Raw genomic sequence first — 20,331 nt, forward strand, 5'->3', positions numbered from 1 at the left:
GTGTCACTAAGGGTGGATCCTGGGGTCCAGCCCTAAGGTGTTGCTGGGGGAAGATCTGAATTCCAGCCTAAAGGTATGCAGGGTGCTTGAGCTCTGCCTGGGGCTACTGGAGTGTGCTTGGGGTAGTGCATGGCTCTGCATCAATGGGCGAAAGGGGACCAGATTCCTCTACCATTATGGAACTTCCTCTAGATCTCTAAGCTTCAATAAGTCTCTTCCTCCCACAAACTGTGCCTGGTTTGGAAGTTCATCCCAGCAACATGAAGCTAACTATGACAGTGAAGATCCCATGAATTATGTCTACTTTACTACAGAAGGGGAAATTACTTCTAAGTCAATTTTAACATAGTTTGTCTGATGAATATGGACCTAAGAGGAGCAATTACATTGTGCCTATGTGGACCAATTCCATGGTAGCATGCCAGAGTGCCTTCAATTTTGGCCAGGGCATTATGGACTTGGAAGAGCTCCTGAGTGTTCCTTGTCCAGCTCTTCAGCAGTATAGGCTGCTTGAGGTGTTTAGGAAAACACTTGTCCCTAAAACGGTGGCCATGATCAATAAATAGGACTGCCGATGAGAAGTATAACACAACTTTTTGAAAACAACTTGGACCACCATGAGCTTGAAGTGACCAAAAAAACCACTCAAATTTTCAGCTACATCTTGTTAAACTTCACAGGTGCCAATCTCCTGATCACCCAACCAACCTTACTAGTCTAGACCAATGTGTGGGAAAGAATGAAGGAAAAACAGTAAAATCTATCTGTTGGTTGAATCTGGTAGAAAGGGGTGGGGGGTGGGGGCATTTGTTGGCCCTTCTCCATTTGTTGAGACTCCTGAAAAAGGCCTAAATGTTACTTGCCTTATAGAACCTGGGAAGGAATCTTGCAGTCAAGCCCTCCGTGAGTTTGATGGGAAGAGGCAGCAGAATGGTGCCAAGGACGTAGTGAAGTCTGATGCAAGGGAGAAAACCGAATCAAGAAGCACCTGAGAGGGAAATGGAGCCTCTGCTCAACCGGATGAACGCTAAAGCCGTGAAGGATAAGAAGGAAAAGCTGGTGCAGTCTCTGTGCTCTTGTCACCGGTCAGTAAGGACAGCAACATGCAGAGGATCACGAGGTACAAGCATAGCCAACAGGCCAGGGCATCCCACAAATTATTATGCCAATCAAGAGAACCCCTTTGAAACTGATCCCAGACATCCACTGATCAGAGATAGACTTCCACAAAGTAAGGGGAAAGAAGATACCCAACCAGCCTTGGACCTCGCAGTGGTTTTGTCTGAAGCCAGGCAGGCTATTCTCCAGCAGACACTAGGAGATGGACATGAATGAATGCTTCGCCCCAGTTTAAACGTTGATCCTGAGGCTAAGATGGAAGAGGAGCCAGGAGGAAGGATTGAAGGCGCAACAAATGACAGAGAGCACAGTGAAAAGGAAGAGATGGAAACAGGGACAGATGAAGAACAAGAAATGGCAAAAAAAAAAAAAAAGCTGAAAATATGCTCATATTCATGTAAATTAACCTCCCACTATGGGTCCTGTATGGACCGGGAATGGGGAGTTTTAAAGTCACTTCTTTTGAGAGGTACTGGTTTTGGATTCTTTCCTTCAAATGCCTTCTCCTGAGCACTGTAAAATGTTGGGATTGTGGGTCACTGAAAGAGGTGAGATTTTTAGTCAGATTTACTTTAGCATTCCTCATCAACATAATTTGCATCACTTAACTGACTATTCTAGGTATACATCTTTGCATGGTTATAAAAATTAAAAAAAAAAATCCCCCTCTGAAAAACACAATTAATTCTAAAAACATGTATAAAGCACACATATAAACCCCTGAACATACATATATGTAAGTCTATTCCTATATATACATATTTATAATTGGTAAGCAAATATTTTAAGATAAAGAAAGCAGTTCTCAAACTATTTGGTCTCGAGATTTCTTTCCATTTCTAAAAATAAGATATTTAAAGGGCTTTTCTAACCAACAGTGGGACTGTACATCTGTAATTTCAGCACTCTGGAGGTAGAGGCAATAGTACAATTTAAACCCAGCCTGGGCTATATAGAAAATTAGAGGCCAGCCTGGACTTCATAGTAAGATCGAGTCTCAAAAGAAAGAAAGCAGGCTGAAGAGATGGCTTAGCAGTTAAGCGCTTGCCTGTGAAGCCTAAGGACACCAGTTTGAGGCTCGATTCCCCAGGACCCACGTAAACCAGATGCACAAGAGGACGTATGCATCTGGAGTTCGTTTGCAGTGGTTGGAGGCTCTGGTATGCCCATTCTCTGTCTCTGTCTCTCTCTCTCTCTCTCTGCCTCTTTCTCTCTGTGTCTGTTGCTCTCAAATAAATACATATAATTTTAAAAAAGAAAGAAAAAAGAGGAGGGAAGCAGGGAGGAAAAAAAGAAAGGAGGAAGGTAGGGAAAAAATGAAGGGATTTCATTTTATAGCTATGTATGTCTATTTTTATTTTACAATATTAAATTTTTATTACATATTTTATTTTTATTTGAGAGAGAAAGAGGCAGATAGAGAATGGAGACTTTAGCCACTGAAAATGAACTCCAGAAGCATGCACCACCTTGTGCATCTGGCTTGCGTGGGTCCTGGGGAATCAAATCTGGGTCCTTTAGCTTAGCAGACAAATGCCTCAACTGCTAAACCATCCCTCCAGCCCCAGTATTAAATATTTAAACAAAAGGTTTAAATGTGTTAAGTCATTTTAAAATAAATTCACTACATGTTGCTACAAAAAGAAACATTTTCATGAATAATGTCTACATTTAAGAAAATAAACTTACAGTGAAAAAATGGAAATATTTTACTTTTCTTTATGAATCACTTAATTATCTGACTTGAGAGAGGTGGAGTCTCAAGTTCTGCATTCAATGCCGGGCTAACCATCAGGTAGGGCTGTGGGAGAGCCAGTCCCGCTGGTCTTTTCCCATGGCTGAGAGGGATGGTGAGTGTCAACAACCCAGTCCCTCTCCTAGGCACTGGGGAAAAACCACACTGAGTTGGGAGACTTGCCAAAGCAGGATCTCACTTTATTGTAACAGGCGTGTGTTTTTATAGCATTGAGAATGGGCGGGGATCTCAGAAAAGGATGAGGTGTAAGGGCCAATAGCATATCGCGACTTTTGAAATGATTGGTTCTAAGTGCATGCATGCGGGAACTCTAACTTTATTTTTTGCTAGTAGCAGGCCAGAGGCAATTTGGTGTCCTACAGAGTCCTAGCTGGCCAGAGACAGGTTGCCAAACTTTAACTAAGCTCAGGAAGTTCCACTAGGTCTTATGCCTGGGCCTCTCAAGGCCCAACATCTCTCCCTTTTGTTTTTGTAAGAGCATTAGTCACCATGGCCCTGTCTTAGGTTGTCCCCCTCTGGGAATCTTACCTGTCACTGGGTACCATGTGTTTAGCTTGCTGAGAACCCACTCCATGGCCTGTCTTAGGTTGTCTCAGTCAGTCTGAGATCTTATCCATCATCATTCACATGGAGGGCAGAGGAGGCGGTAGTGGGTCATACGAGGAACTTCATTCCTGAGTTGCCACCCTGTGGTAATGTATCTCAACCTGGTGGAGTTTTATTGCCTCTAGCCGTTGGTGAATGAATTGTGTAACAAAATTACACGAAGCCTGACAGTGAGGAGAAGGAGAAGGAGAAGGAAGAGGAGGGGCCCAAGTAGAGGGAGAAGGTAGGGTAAGAAGCCATGTAAGCCCATCCACAGTGGGTTGTCTTGAAGGTCCCGCTGTGTCCTCTCCAGGTCCTCTTGAAGCCTTTTAATCTCGTCCTGAATGATTCCTGATCTATTGGCATAGAAACAGCATTTTTCCTGTAAAAACAAGCATATGCCTCCCTTTTCGGCTGATAATAGGTCTAGTCCCCTCCTGTTTTGTAGGACTACCTCAGCCAGGGAATCTAGCTGTTGTTGGAGATCAAGGATAGTGTTGGACATGGCTTTTATTTTTATTTTTTGTTTATTTATTTATTTATTTATTTGAGAATGACAGACACAGGGAGAAAGACAGATAGAGGGAGAGAGAGAGAATGGGCGCGCCAGGGCTTCCAGCCACTGTAAACGAACTCCAGACGCGTGCACCCCCTTGTGCATCTGGCTAACGTGGGACCTGGGGAACTGTATTAGTCAGGGTTCTCTAGAGGAACAGAATTACTAGAATGAATTATTTTATAAAGGGAATTTATTGGATTAGCTTACAGTAGTCCAATAGCAGTTGCAGGCCTGAGAATCACCGAACCTGGTAGCTGCTCAGTCCACGTGGCCAGATGCCTCAGCAGTCCCGACCTGGCACTACAGATGGTGCCAGAAAGCCTGGAGGCCTCCTGAGGAGCCGGAAAGCCTGGAGGCTTCCTGAGGAGCCGCTGGGTCTCGATCCACGTGGGTCTTCAGTTGATGTTGGTCTTTAGTCCGTACTGGTCTTCAATCCACGCTAGAAGGTAGGGAGCAGCTCCGGCAGCCAAGTGGAAGGAAGGAAGGAAAAAAAGGGAACTCTTCTACCCAGAGCTTCCTTATATCAAGTCCCTCTCTGAGCAGGACCGCCCACTCTGGGGGAAGGGCTCACTCTGGGAGAAAGACCTCCTCCTTTAGTTGATCCTTCCTAGAAGCAGCCTGTGGATTACTAAACAGATCAAGTTGACAACACCTTAACTATCACAGGAACCGAGCCTTGAACCGAGGTCCTTAGGCTTCACAGGCAAGCGCTTAACCGCTAAGCCATCTCTCCAGCCCAGGACATGGCTTTTATGTCCTGATCAACTGCAGAGAGAGCTTTCTGTAGAGATGGACTTCCATACCCATCCCGGCTGTCCCGGTGGCCATGCCTGTGGTTACTCCCAACCCAACGAGTAAAGGTATCATCTCTTAGGTCTCCCTCCGATATAATCAAGAGAGGGTATAGGGAGGGCTTTATCTCTAGGAATGATATCCACATCTGGAATTAAGGTTGCTGGGGCACAAAGGCCCATCCAATTGGTGGGCAGAAATTCATAGGCCATCCTGCCTCCACAAACATAGACCATTCCAGAAGGCGGGCAGCATTGAGCACTGGGCTTTCTTGTGTTGAAAGTACAGAAGGAAGGATGAATGTATCCCACATCTATACTGGAATTATCAGGGGAAGGCAGGGCCCAAATGCAAGTTCCAGAAGGAGACATTGGGAAAAGCTGGATGGGGATGGGGAAAGTGGCTGAGGAATTTTTTAGGGTCATATGGGTAACTGTAGTTGTATCATTGGTGATTACTGCAAAGTAGCCAGGGAGGCTCAGATCGGAGGCAAAGCCAGAAATCCTCTGCAAGGGAGGGATTTGTTTGGCTTAGCAGGGTGAAGACCATTTTAGGAACAGTCCTCAGGGGTGGAACACTCCCTGGAGAACTGATTGTCAGTGTCCCCTTGTTGGGACAAATATTTTAGGTCTCTCACTGGTACCCAAATGGGTATTTTTTCATCTTGAGGGAAGATACATCCAAACCCTCTCCCTGCTGTGAGGAGCGGGTCTGGTCCTCTCCAGGCCCCAGTCAATGGGTCCCTCCATCTTATCCAGACAGAACTGTAGGTAAAGAATGAGGACCAATGTTTTTAAAAAAGGGATAATTGTTTATCTTCTTTAGAAAAGTTAAAAATATTTAGGGTAAATAATGCCTTCTTTAGTTGGTCATGTGGGGGTAAGGATTCCCCCTTTTGTTTTCATAATTGAGACTTGAGAGTCTGATTATATCTTTCAACGATGGCTTGACCCTGGGGGTTATATGGGATGCCTGTGGAGTATGAGGTTCTCCAGGACTGGAGAAAAGTTACAAAAGCCTTGTTTACAAAGCAGGGGCCATCACCTGTCTTAACTTGGTCAGGTAGTCCAAGGGTGGCAAAGCATTGAAGCATATGGCTAATAGCATGTTTAGATTTTTCCCTGGCAGGTGCCAATGCCCAGCAGGTGTGGGAAAATGTATCAACTGAAAGAAAACTATATTTAAGCTTTCCAAGTGGAGAATAGTGTGTGACATCAATTTGCCAAAGATGATTAGGGTGGAACCCTCGAGGATTGCTTTCTATAGTTTCAGTGGTGATATAAGCCTCAGCTTCTCCAAGTATATCCTGACGGAGGAGGTTGGCTGTTAGGCTGGATACCACCAGAGGGCGCACCTCCCCACGGTTACCATCAGGATCAGTCCAGAGCTGCCAGTTGGCCATTTCCCAGGATGTTGACTGTCCGCCCACACCAAGTAAAGGTGGACCAGGGACTAACTGCCATGAAGGAGGGACTTCCTCCTTTCTAATTAGTATTACACTGAGGCATAGAAGCCATTTTATTAGCCAAATTGTTTCCTCGAGAGAGACAGTGTGGTCAGCCCCAGTGCCATTGTTGGCCTTAGTCCCGGAATCAGGGGCATGGTCCAGTGTGTAACAGGGTTGGGAATAGCCCCTGGGGGAGTTTAAAGGCTCACCCTGAAGACTGAACTTGGCTTTGGAATCCTTGGCCCAATGGAAGCCTTTCTTGCACCTTGGGCAGGAAGTATGCGGCATGTTAGGGACCACAGGGACAATTGGGGTATTTTTTGCCCGATTGGGGCACTCCCTTTTAAAGTGGCCCTCTTTGCCACACCCAAAACAAGATCTTCCCTTTCCCCCTGAGGTCTGTTGGAGGGCACAGACCAGGGCGGCCATATCCTCACAGTGGGCACTCTGTAAGGCCAACACCATGGCCCTTGCTTGATGGGAGCTGGATCCCACGTCTTTGGTGGCTATAATCCAATTACTCATAGAGTGATCTTTTAGTCCAGTGCAGGCCAACTTATGGTCACTCGTCATGCCTTCCCAGACCAGTATTTTAATGAACTGGTCTCACAGGGGGACAGGGGGAAACTTTCTTTGTAGACTTTTTTCAATCCTCTCTATGAAGGTAGCCAAGTCTTCACTAGCTTTTTGTGTGATTCCTGTGATAGGGGGCTCAGATGGGCCTTCCTCCAATTTCCTCTATGTGGCCATTCCCAAAGCCTGCACCTGATCCCAGTATGGATCGGGGATGGCAGCTTGCTGAAGGCCCATGGAAAATGCATCAGCTCATGCTCAGGTGCCCAAAAGCATGCCAAAGGTGATTGGGACTGGGGGCTGAGTGGCCTGATTCCGCTCAGCCTGAGTACAGCACTCATCCTGAAAGAAGGCACACCATTTTATGTACAGGGGGCCAGAAAGAACGTCTTTAGCAAGGTTTTTCCAATCTTGAGTGGTACACTGATGATGAGCCAATCCCTGGAGGATGGTCTCCACCCATGTGGACTTAGGCCCATCCTCCGACACAGCCTTTTTAAGGTTCTTTAGATCATGAGCCTCCCAGGGGTACCGAGCAGCGGGGCAATTACCACCGGGATTAACGTTGACAGGGAAGAGGTTGGTTAGGGTAACAGCAACACACAGACACAAGAGTACACACAAACACAAAGGACCCAAAAATAGCTAAATGTGCTACAAAATTAAGTTCAGATTTAGATCCATGAGAGCCAGACAAGTCTGTGTCCTTAGGGGACAGCTCGATGATTCCAAACACAGTACAGATAGGAGCAGATCTCCCCAGCAGGTTTGCTCTGTCTTCTTTGATGGAGTCCCCACTCAAATGAGGGGGCAATATGCCTCGAGTCTCCTCCAGGTGTGCCCACATGGTGTGTCCACCGGGGATGTATGACCTGTTTAAAAATACAGACGCCACAAATGCAGCTTGCCGGCAAACCAAAAGTGAAAGGAAAGGGAAAGGGAATGAAGAGATGTTGACAAGCAAGCACAGGTTATAAAAGCAAAGGTCAGCACATTAGATATGAGAGCTGCCTCATAATGTATGAGGGTACACTCACCCACAGACTGATTGGCCTGTCAGTGCTCTTCTGTCGGAGAAATGCCCCACGTTGGGCGCCAGTATGCCAGGCTAACCGGCAGGTAGGGCTGTGGGAGAGCCGGTCCCGTCATTCTCTTCCCCAGGCTGGGCAGGATGGTGAGTGTCGACGACCCAGTCCCTCTCCTAGGCACCGGAGAAAAACCACACTGAGTTGGGAGACTTGTCGAAGCAGGATCTCACTTTATTAGAATAGGCAGGTGTTTATAAAGCATTGAGTATGAAGGCGGGGATCTCAGGAAAGGATGAGGTGTAAGGGCCAATAGCATATCATGACTTTTGAAATGATTGGTTCCAAGCATGCGCGGGAAGTCTAACATTTTTTTTGGCAGAAGTAACAGGCCAGAGGCAATTTGGCATCCTGCTGAGCTATAGCTGGTCAGAGACAGGTTGCCAAACTTTAGCGAGGCTCAGGAAGTTCCACTAGGCCACGCATCTGGGCCTCTCAAGGCCCAACAATTCAATCTGTCTCAATATATTGTTATAGCTAATGTGTTCTGAGGAAAATTGACCCTTATATAAACTCTCAGGGAGAAAAGGAAAACCTCGTGACATCCCTGGAAGAGTCTGTTAACTTTTAGCTGTCCTCAGACCTCCACTGGGAATTGCTGCCAGACACCATTTTGCATTTCATTCTTTGAATGTCATTTTTTCACACATAATAGTCTACTAACACCCAAAATTATAACTTGTCAGTGATTACAAGCCAAAACTCACACTTGACAGCTCATATCTAACTACATTTCTAAAAGTTTTTCAAAGCTTTTACTCTAGCAATTCTGAGGAAATTGATATTCTTATTTGAATTGGTATGAAAACACTTGAGAATTCATTTATATTCTTTATTTAAAACTTTTTGAGAAATTTTGAATATGAATTATACCATCTGGATAAAATAAAACATGGGTATCTAATTAACTGAATTTTTAAATATGCTTATATTAAATGATATGCATCTCTTTTTATATAAATAATGTAAACATGAGCATAAAAATAAAATAAGCAATTATGGTTTTATTTATTATCCAAATTGACACTGGGTTCTACAGTTTCTATACTGTGAAAAAGTTAGATTTATAAGTTGTTTTTTTTTAAATTTATTTATTTGAATGCGACAGACACAGAGAGAAAGACAGAGGGAGAGAGAGAGAATGGGCGCGCCAGGGCTTCCAGCCTCTGCAAACGAACTCCAGACGCGTGCGCCCCCTTGTGCATCTGGCTAACGTGGGACCTGGGGAACCGAGCCTCGAACCGGGGTCCTTAGGCTTCACAGGCAAGCGCTTAACCACTAAGCCATCTCTCCAGCCCAGGTTTTTTTTTTTTTTTTTTTTTTTTTTGAGGTAGTGTGGCAGTTTGATTCAGGTGTCCCACATAAACTTAAGTGTTTGAAATGCTACGTTGCCAGCTGATGGAGATTTGGGAGTTAACGCCTCCTAGAGGTCGAGTATTGTTGGGGAAGGGCTTATGGGTGTTATAGCCAGCTCCCCTTTGCTATGTTTGGCATACTCCTGTTGCTATTGTCCACCTTATGTTGGTCAGGGGGTGATGTCCACCCTCTGCTCATGCCATTGTTTTCCCTGCCATCGTGGAGCTTCCCCACCTTGAGCCTGTAAGATAAAATAAACCTCTTCCTCTCCCCCCCACACCCACACACACAAAAAAAGCTGCTCTTGGTTGGGTCATTTCTACCAGCAATACAAACCTGACTGCAACAGTTAGGATCTCACTGTAGCCCAGGCTGACCTAAATTTTACTCTGTATTTCCAGGCTGGCCTAGAACTCACAGCAGTCCTCCTACCTCTGACTCCCGAGTGCTGGGATTAAAGGTGTGTGCCACCACACCAGTGAGATTTACAAATTTTCATTTTTACTACCTATTACAAGTCATCCATTGGCATATTTATTTATTTATGAGAGAGAGAAAGAATGAGTGCTCCAGGGCCTCTGGCCACTGCAGAGGAAGTCCAGAAGCATGTGCCACCATGTATGTCTGGCTTGCTTGGGTTCTGAGGAATCAAACCTGGGTTCTTAGGCTTGGCAGACAAGTGCCTTCACTGTTAAGCCATCTCTCCAGCCCCACTCAGGGTTTTTAAATGCTACTACCAACTAATAGAAACTAGGACTGCACAGAGACATATTTAATTCCAAGTCTGGGGCAAGGTGTACACAGGATAATCAGGGGTTATCTCATGCCACAAAACAAATAATCCATTGACAAAATTGTGAGCCTTCACACACCTTTAATCCCAACACTCAGGAGGCAGAGGTAGGAGGATCACCATGAGATCCAGACTAGCCTGGGAATAAAGAGCAAGTTCCAGGTCAGCTTTGGCTAGAGTGAGACCCTACTTCACCCCGCTAAAGAAAAACAAACAAACAAACAAACAAACAAAAAATGTGTTCAAGGGACACAGAAGCCAATAATCAAGGTATGCTTAGGCCAAAGATACAACAATTAACCATCAAAAAAATGGAAATGAATGTAGTTGTTTGAAACTCATTATACTGAAATTCGTGAATTATTAATGATGCTCCAAAAAAAGGCAAAAAGAAGACAAATTGGGAGGGAGGGATCATTGGACATATTACAACTAACTACCACAAACTTCTAATTTATAATGTTTGTTTAAAGAAAAGAACTAAGAGCTAGAGGGATGGCTTAGTGGTTAAGACGCTTGCCTATGAGGCCTAAGGACCCAGGCTCGGTACACAGTACCCACATAAACCAGATCATAAGGTGGCACATACATCTGAAGTTCATTTGCAATAGCTGGAGGCCCTGACACCCCCATTCTCTCCCCGCACCATCTCTCTCTGTCTCTAGTGCTGGGCCTCTGGGAAGAGTTATGCCCATGCCTAGCCCAGCCTGAGCCACAGGAGCAGAACCCAGGCAAAGGGACTTTCTACTCACACCAGCTTCCTTGCAAAGTCGAGAAACCTGAAGGAGAAGACAAAAGGGACCAGCTGAGCGGCTCCAGAACAACTTCCAGCACTCTCCACAGCCTCCCCTTCCCCAGCTGCCAGCACCAGGAACCACTGGATGACTCCAAGGGATCTTGGCCACCCCTCAGCCACACAGCATCCTGCACAGCTGATCGGAAGAGCAGATCCAGCAACCCAACCAGCCTAGCCAAGCCCTCAGCATAACAAAGAGCGACCCAGGCAGGCACTCAGTTTAAGGGAGACTGAAGGCCATCCCAAAGGCTAACAGGGTCTACTTACGCTGGGTCAGTACCTGCCCCAAATCGAGGTACGCAGGCCTGCACTGAAGAGCTAGTTGCACCTTCCACATCGGGGCAGGTTACGTGTTAGATTTGACTGATGCGTTCATGGTCAGCTTTACCATTCTCAAATAAACTGTATTTTGGGATTGGATTTTGTGACTTTTGCTGTTTCCTGAACTATGGTGCCTTTGTCTTTTTCTTCTGTCATCCTTGGGGGCAGGGTCTCACTCAGCCACAGGCTGATCTGGAATCCTTTGCAGACCAGAAATCTCAGCCTCCCACTTGGCAGGATTAAGGGTGTGGGGCAACACACACCCTTAGGGACTTTGACTCTATTAGAGCGTTTTAATCTGCTCTCTTGCATACATACTTTGTGCTGGCTTTGATTAATTGTGTACATTGCTCAGTTGAATTTAAGAATTTGCTGGTGTTTGGCTCCACCCAGCCTACTAAAATACTTGCATAGTAGGCAAACCCAACACCTATAGTCACTTCTGCTGTTCCCCTGGGAGTAATATAAGACCCACACCTGGCACCTGAAGCTTCTACCTTGCAGACACACAGGGTCAAATTCACACATGTAAGAATACTGCAGGTAATTAGAAAACCCACACATCAAATTAACTCAAGACGCAAAAATCGCTACATTAGAATACAAGAAACACAAAAGCTGAGACAATATATAATTCCACCAAAAATTATAAATCCATCAGAAATAACCCCCAGTGAGAATGATTTAGATGAAATGCCTGACAACAAATTCAAAAGAATGATTATATCTACATTCAAAGAAATCAGAGAAGAATGGAAAGAATAAATACACACTTTTCAATAATAACTCTTAATATCAATGGCCTCAATGCCCCAACCAAAAGAAACAGGCCTGCAGACTGGATTAAAAGGCAGGGTCTGCTGGGCGTGGTGGCGCGTGCCTTTAATCCCAGCAGAGGCAGAGGTGGGAGGATCACTGTGAGTTCAAGGCCACCCTGAGACTCCATAGTGAATTACAGGTGAGCCTGGGTGAGAGTGAGACCCTACCTCAAAACAACAACAACAACAACAAAAACAAAGACAAAAAAAAAGACAGGATCCTTCTGTTTGTTGCTTCCAAAAAACTCACCTCCCATCAAAGACAGTCAATAATATCTTATGGTAAAAGGATAGAAAATGATATTTTAAGCAAATGGGCCTAGAAAAAAAAAAAGCAGGTGTTTCTATCCCAATATCTGACAAAGTAGACTTTAAACCAACATTAGGAAAGATAAAGGAGGTCATTTTATCTTATTTTTCTCAAAAAAAAAAACAAAAAAAAAAAAACCTGGATCTTCCATACAGTATTTACCTGGCAGACAAGTCAACAAACCACAGAGATACCCGCACATCAATGTGCGCTGAGGCACTATTCAAAACAGCTCCGTTATAAAGCCGACCTAGGTGTCCAAGAAGAGAGGAGCGCGTAAAGGAAAGGTGGGAGCGGAACCCAGCAGCCAGCGGGATGCAGCACGCGGTGGCCAAAAATCAAGGCAAGGCGAAGAAGGGTGCCCGGGGAGCGAGTGGAGCTGAGGACACTGCACCCCCAGCAGCAAGGGCTGGGGTGCAGTTTCCGGGGGCGAGGGAGGGGGTCACCTGCGGAGCCCAGACCCAGCGCGTCCGCTGCCGGGTGACCAAGCCCAGCACCCCCCAAGACCAAAGCGAAGTCCAAACCCAAGAAAGGGAGGGGAAAAGACTGAGGCCAGACCCGAAAGTCACCGAGCCTCTGGCATTACCTGGGACCCTCCTTTCCCACCAGCCCCAATAACCTATCTGCGCCTTTGGTCCTCCTGTTACCATTAGAAATCCGGTCCTTCCTCTACCCTCACTCCCTACACCAAGTGCCCAACGTGGGGAGGGAAAGGGGGCTCTGGGAAGCTTGAGCCTTCTCCCCAGGACCCTCTTTATTTCTTCCCTACCCTGATACCTGTTACTAAGAAATGAATAAAATGAGCCAACATTTTTTTTCAAATTAAAAATAATGAGGTATATATGCACAATGGTTTTTTTTTTCACCAACAAAGAACATTTGCAAAGAAATGGATACAACTAAAGATGATCATATTAAGCCAATTAAACTAGTCTTAAAAAGATAAATACCATGTCTTCTCTCATTTGTGATTTCTAGATTTTGTTAAGTTTTTTTTCAAAGGAGGGTCTTGCTGTAGCCCAGCCTGGCTTGGAATTCACTATGTATCTCAGGTTGACCTCGAACTTACGGTGATCCTCCTACCTCTGCCTCCAGAGTGCTTGGAATAAAATCATGCACTACCATGCCTGGCTTAGGTTTTATATCGAGATACATAAAATCATGCCATATAGAAAGTAGAAGTTGGGCTGGAGGGATGGCTTAGTGGTTAAGGCGCTTGCCTGCAAAGCCAAAGGACCCAGGTTTGATTCCCCAAGATCCATGTAAGCCAGATCCACAAGGTGGTACACATGCATTGGAATTTGTTTGCAGTGGTTGGAAGCCCTGGAGTGCCTATTCTCTCTCTCTGTCTTTCTGTCTCTTGCATATATAAATAAATATTTTTTTCAACATTTTTATTAACAATTTCTATGATTATAAAAAAAAATCCCATGGTAATACCCTCCCCCCCCCCCACTTTTCCCTTTGAAACTCCATTCTCCATCATATCCCCTCCCTTTCTCAATCAGTCTCTCTCTTATTTTGATGTCATGATCTTTTCCTCCTCTTATGATGGTCTTGTGTAGGTAGTGTCAGGCACTTGGAGGTCATGGATATCCAGGCCATTTTATGTCTGGAGGAAGCACATTGTAAGGAATCCTACCCTTCCTTTGGCTCTTACATTCTTTCTGGCACCTCTTCCACATTACACCCTGAGCCTTGGAAGGTGTGGTAGAATAAATATTTTTTAAAACTTTTAAAAAAAGAGAAACGGCAAAAAGTAGAAGTGAAAATGTCACAGGAAACAAAGGAAACTAAAAAGATGCCAAAGGTTAAGTGGAGAGTAAAATAGTATGAGATTATTCTCAATGTACAATGTAGTACCATCTATGATGAATATACACAATGAAAGATTTTTTAAAGGACAAAGGGCATAATAAAATTATTCACTAATTTGTATGATCACCAGCATTATTAAAAAAAGATAAATACGGGCTGGAGAGATGGCATAGCGGTTAAGCGCTTGCCTGTGAAGCCTAAGGACCCCGGTTCGAGGCTCGGTTCCCCAGGTCCCACGTTAGCCAGATGCACAAGGGGGCACACGCGTCTGGAGTTCGTTTGCAGAGGCTGGAAGCCCTGGCGCGCCCATTCTCTCTCTCTCCCTCTACCTGTCTTTCTCTCTGTGTCTGTCGCTCTCAAATAAATAAATAAAATTAAAAAAAATATTTAAAAAAATATTTAAAAAAAAGATAAGTGCCATAGAAACACAAACTAACATGAATTGAGAATTGCTACATATATTTTTAAAATATTTTATTTTTATTTATTTATTTGACAGAGAAAGAGGGAGAGATAGAGAGAGAGAATGGGAGCCCCAGGACCTCCAGCCACTGCAAATGAACTCCAGAAGCATGCAACCCTGGTGTATCTGGCTAACATGGGTCCTGGGGAATCGAACCGAGGTCCTTTGGCTTTGCAAGCAAATGCTTTAATCACCAAGCCATCTCTCTAGCCCTTTTTTGGTTTTTCAAGATAGGATCTTGCTCTAGCTCAGGCTGACCTGTAATTAACTATGCAGTCTCAGGGTGGAATCGAACTCTCAGCGATCCTTCTACCTCTGTCACCCCAGTGCTGGGATTAAAAGCGTGTGCCAACATGCCTGACCAAGTCTTTATTTTTATTTATTTATTTTTTTAGCTAGGGTCTCCTGTAGTTCAGGCAGACCTGGAATGCACTCTATAGCCCAGGATAACCTAGAACTCACAGCAATCCTCCTATTTCAGCATTCCAAGTGCTGGAATTAAAGTCATGTGCCACCACACCAAGTTTAACAGAGGGTTCTTTCTTTGTTTGTTTGTTTTCTTGAGGTAGTGTCTGACTCTAGCCCAGGCTGATGTGGCACTCACTCTGTAGTTCCAGGCTGGCCTTGAACTCACAGTGATCCTCCTACCTCTGCCTCCTGAGTGCAGGGATTATAGATTTTCACCACCACACCTGGCTCTTAACTGAGAGGGGATATATTATATATATACATATATATATGTATATAATGATTAAGCTTTAATATATTTTTTCACTTTCCAATTCATATGTCAAGAAGTACTTGATCATTCCAGGCATACCAATGCAGAAAAATCATGGCATATACTTAAACAACCTACTAACATTCATGCTGTGGGAGGAAAGTCTTAGGTGAGAATTTGCTACCTGTCTGCAAGAATTGTCTTAAACCACAGAGACTATTTTATTCTCTAAGAGGAAATAAGTCATTTAAATGAAATAGAGGGCTAGAGAGGTTGCTCAGTAGTTAAAGGTGCTTGCTTGCAAAGCCTGACTGCTAGAGTCAATTCTCCAGTACACATGTAAGGCCAGATGCAAGAATGGCTCATGTGTTCATTTTCAGCAGCAGAGGCCTTGGTGTGATCATTCTCTCCTCATCTCCTCTCTCATAAGTAAATATTTGTAAGAACATAAATGAGATAGAACTTCATGGAAGAAATTTTTTCTTTTTTAATTGTAATTTTGTTTTATTTTTTATTTTTTCTCAATTTTTATTAACATCTTCCATAATTATTAAAAAAAAAATCCCATGGTAATACCCTCCCTTCCCTGAGAAGAATTTTTTTTCATACACACACACACACACACACACACACACACATACACACTTTGTAGAGAACTTGGTAAAAGACCAGACTATTATACTGAATTTTTTGTTCTCAAGGTAAAAATGTGATAACCATTAATTGGAGATTTTATCAATGAACTGTGAGGAGTTCTGCTTCTTTCTGTCTCTATTTTTACATTTTTTCTCTTAGATACATATAACACATGTGTATGAAAGAATAATGAAATTCAAAAAGTATATTAGCTAATATTATCAAATACAAAGCAATTTGAGTCGGTCATGGCAGCACATGCCTTTAATCCCAGCACTTGGGAGGCAGAGGAGGAGGATTGCCACGAGTTTGAGGCCACACTGAGACTACATAGTGAATTCCAGGTCCACCTTGGCTAAAGTGAGACCCTACCATCACAAACCAAAAAAAGAAAAAAAAAAAAAAAAACACAAACAGTTGATTTGAGCTAATCTAAGCAAACGAAAATACTATGTAAAGACTTGTGTGCTGTTAGGCCGCTGTTCCCTCCTCACCCAGTTCTACAGTGACTTCAGCTCTCCTGGGTTACAGCTTCTCAAGATTATTGCTCAGTTTGCGTCTAACCCCAGTTCTGCAAGTCTTCTCATTGGTTCCTATGGGCATTCTTTTTTTTTTTTTTTTTTTAATTTGAGAGTGACAGAGAGAGAAAGAGAGAGATTGAGAATGGGCTTGCCTGGGCCTCCAGCCACTGCAAACGAACTCCAGATGCGTGCACCCCCTTGTGCATCTGGCTAACGTGGGTCCTGGGGAATTGAGCCTCAAACCAGGGTCCTCAGGCTTCACAAGCAAGCACTTAACCACTAAGACATCTCTCCAGCCCCCTATGGGCATTCTTAACCTTCGCCAATAGTTGCGTTTTCTTCTTAAATATACTGGAGTCCTTTTACATTACAAGAGAGACCTGACCTATATTCCTGCCAGCCATAGTGGGTCAGGACTAGGATAGATGAGCCCTGGCTGTTAGTGGTCCAGCATAGTGAACAGAGAGAGCGGGGCCAAGGGAAGACATGATAAGTAGGTCCCTCGATTACCATCCATTCACACTAACTAATACATAACATGCTGCCCAACACAGCACAAGTGGTTAGTATCAGAACTATGTGTGTAATAATCAGTACTAACTTGTTATTTTGTCTAAAGGATTAATTTTAATTTGTGTATTAATAATTTATGAGGAAGTCTTAGATTATGAATAGTAAAACCTTTATAAGCACTTCACAATCTCAATAATTTGCTGTTCCACCAAACTTAAAACCTGTTTAGAAAAAGAAAAGGAAGAATTTAGTTAAGTAGTCAGTTATTCAATTAAACTTTAATACGTACTTAAACTTTGTAAATAGATCCTAAACATGATTATGCTAGCATGGAATTGAAGAATGCACTACTAACATAACTCATAGTTCATTTAAAGTTATATTGAAAATACATTGATCACTTTCACCACAAATATAAAATAAAGCTGAATGATTTGAGTTTTATCTTCTTTCATTGTTCTAGTTAATGACTGTGGAGGAGATAAGGGTTTTTTTTAATATTTTATTTTTATTTATTTATTTATTTGACAGGGAAAGAGAGAGAGAGAGAGAAAGAGAGAGAGGCATGCCAGGGCCTCCAGTCAATGCAAATGAACTCCAGACTCATGTGTGCTCTTGTGCATCTGACTAATGTGGGTCCTTTGGCTTTGCAGGCAAATGCCTTAAGTGCTAAGCCATCCCTCCAGCCCAAGTTTTTTAGTTAAACAAATAAAAGAAGGGACACAATAATTTGAGTTATCAGTCCCAGGTACACTAGAGTTGCTATATAAATTTTACTCATACTTAACTTAGATTCAAATATTCAGAGTAGATTGGGCACGTTAACAATGATTGTCAACATGACCGGCTCTAGAATTACCTAGGAGACAAACCTCTGGGTGCATGTGTGAAGGAGTTTTTAGATTAGGTTAACCGAAGTGAGAAGACCCATCCTAAATGTTTGAGACAGCGCTTGAAGTTTACGAAGACTGAGATCCTGCACTGAATAAAAGGAAAAAGCAAGACCGGGCATGGTGGTGGTGCACGCCTTTAATCCCAGTACTCTGGAGGCAGAAGTAGGAGGATCACCGTGAGTTCAAGGCCACCCTGAGACTACATAGTGAATTCCAGGTCAGCCTGAGCTAGAGTGAGACCCTACCTCAAAAAAAAAAAAAAAAAAAAAAAAAAAGGAGAAAGCGAGTACAATACCAGCATTTCTCCCTCTCTGCTTCCTGACTGAGGACACAATGTGACCACCTGCCTCATGCTCCTCTGTCCACACCTTCCCCACCATGGTGGATGATGTCCCTTCTTAAACTGTAGTGTAAAAGTAAGATTTTCCTCTATTATGTGGCTTCTTCTCAGGTATTTGGTCACAGAAAAGAGAAAAGCAATACAGTATGTACCTCAGTCACAGAGAAGACACCTAGTGTATGCCCAGCCTTGGATTCCATCCCTGGCACCCCTCAAACCTCAAAGTAGGCAGGATATGACACACCAAGATTATCCATGAGCATAAATAAAAATTTAAATACACTGAGGATTCTTAGATGTCTGAAGATATAAATGAGGCTACTGGAGTTCCACAAAGATTGTACCTTCACTTCCAGTAACATCAGCCAGAACAGCTCATAAGAGTTCATATTTAAATGCATAAGGATATATGTTTCAATAATTTTGAAAAAAACAAACAGTTCTTTTTTAAGTGAATTGAAAAGTTATAGTATATTTGTGATAGGGAGTTTGGCTTTGTAGGGTAATAAGCAAGAAAACGGCTGACCTTCTTTCCAAAGACTAGTCTATAAACTGTAGAAGGACTGTAAAAGAAATGAGAGAGATGATCAGTAATCATGCATGGCTTCTTAAGGTAGCAATTTTATAGTAAATGGAAACTCAGGCAAGCATCCATGATGAGAACAGATATGTTTTACTCTCCACTTCATGGTTGAAAAGAGCTTGTAATTCAGCTTCTAAATAAGAGAGGCAACAGGTACATATACTCCCACAGGATTATAGACCATTAGAGCCAAGAGAAACTGATATATTGGTCAGCTACTGCTATGTAACAAGCCACTCCAAAACCCAGTGGCTTACAAAAACAGACATTCATTTTTACTCAAGTTTGTGTATTCACTAAGGATTAGCAGATCCAGGCTGAGTTATGCTGAAGTGATCTTGCTGTATTTCTCAGTGTCCCTGAACCAGAGACAAAAATAACAAGTTAGTATTTTATAAAGCTGCCTGTTGTGGAAGACTTACTGTATGCCAGATTCTGCGCTAAAATATTGCAATGGATTCTTGTTTGTTTGTTTGTTGGCTTTTGTTCATGTTTTATTGAGGCAGCACCTCCCTCTAGCCCAGGTTGACCTCCACTCACAGCAATCCTCAGTCTCCTGAGTACTGGTATCGTAGGCATGAGCCACCGAGCTTAAAATATTTTAAAATATTATCTCCAGGCTGCAGGGATGGCTTAGTGGTTAAGGTGCTTACCTGCAAAACCAAAGGACCGAGGTTCCATTCGCCAGGACCCACATACAGCAGATGCACAAGGTGGCACATGCATCTGAAGTTTGCTCGCAGTGGCTGGAGGCACTGTTGTGCCCATTCTCTCTTTCCCTCAAATAAATAAATTAAATTAATATTAAAAATATCTCCTTGACTCGTCACAAAGACTATAAAGTAGGTATTATTATCATCTTAGTTTTACAGAGCACAAAACTGAGATGCTCTCCCAAGCTCATTAACTGGGTATATGTTGAACCTGGAAAACAAACAGCTCTGTCTGAGACTAAGCCTGATGTTCTTAACCCTTCTACTACATTCTGCCTCATGAAACATGCTATTCTGTCTTCAAGAAGTTCTAACGACATCACATTCAGTAAAATGACTTTCTCTGTAATAATTATTCACTGGTCTTAATGGTCCTTGAGCACATATGAAAATATTTCACAAATTAAGTAATGCAATAAAAATAGCTGACAAATAGCATGTATTCAACAAAAATTCATTTAAACCATCCCCACAATAAGCATAATAGTCACTAGAAAATATTCAAGCACAGAGAGCTAACACTAATTAAAGTCTCACCCAGTTTGCACTTACCCAATTACACAGGAACTATCAGATGAGGATAAATCCAGTGCTTAAAATCAAATGTACTATGCCTGTAACAGTTCCTTAATCTGCCAGCCCAGGGGTCTCCTAAAAAGTAAAAATAAATAAATAAATTAGTCTTAGATTGAATAAGCAATTAGAAGCATGAAAACGAAAAAAAACATTAAGTTACGATTTTTCAAATTCAAAAGCATATGTGTTATTAGGAAGCCAAAAAATGGGGCTGGAGAGATGGCTTAGTGGTTAAGCACTTGCC

Source organism: Jaculus jaculus, chromosome 16, assembly GCF_020740685.1.
Source record: "Jaculus jaculus isolate mJacJac1 chromosome 16, mJacJac1.mat.Y.cur, whole genome shotgun sequence".
Classification (NCBI taxonomy): domain Eukaryota; kingdom Metazoa; phylum Chordata; class Mammalia; order Rodentia; family Dipodidae; genus Jaculus; species Jaculus jaculus.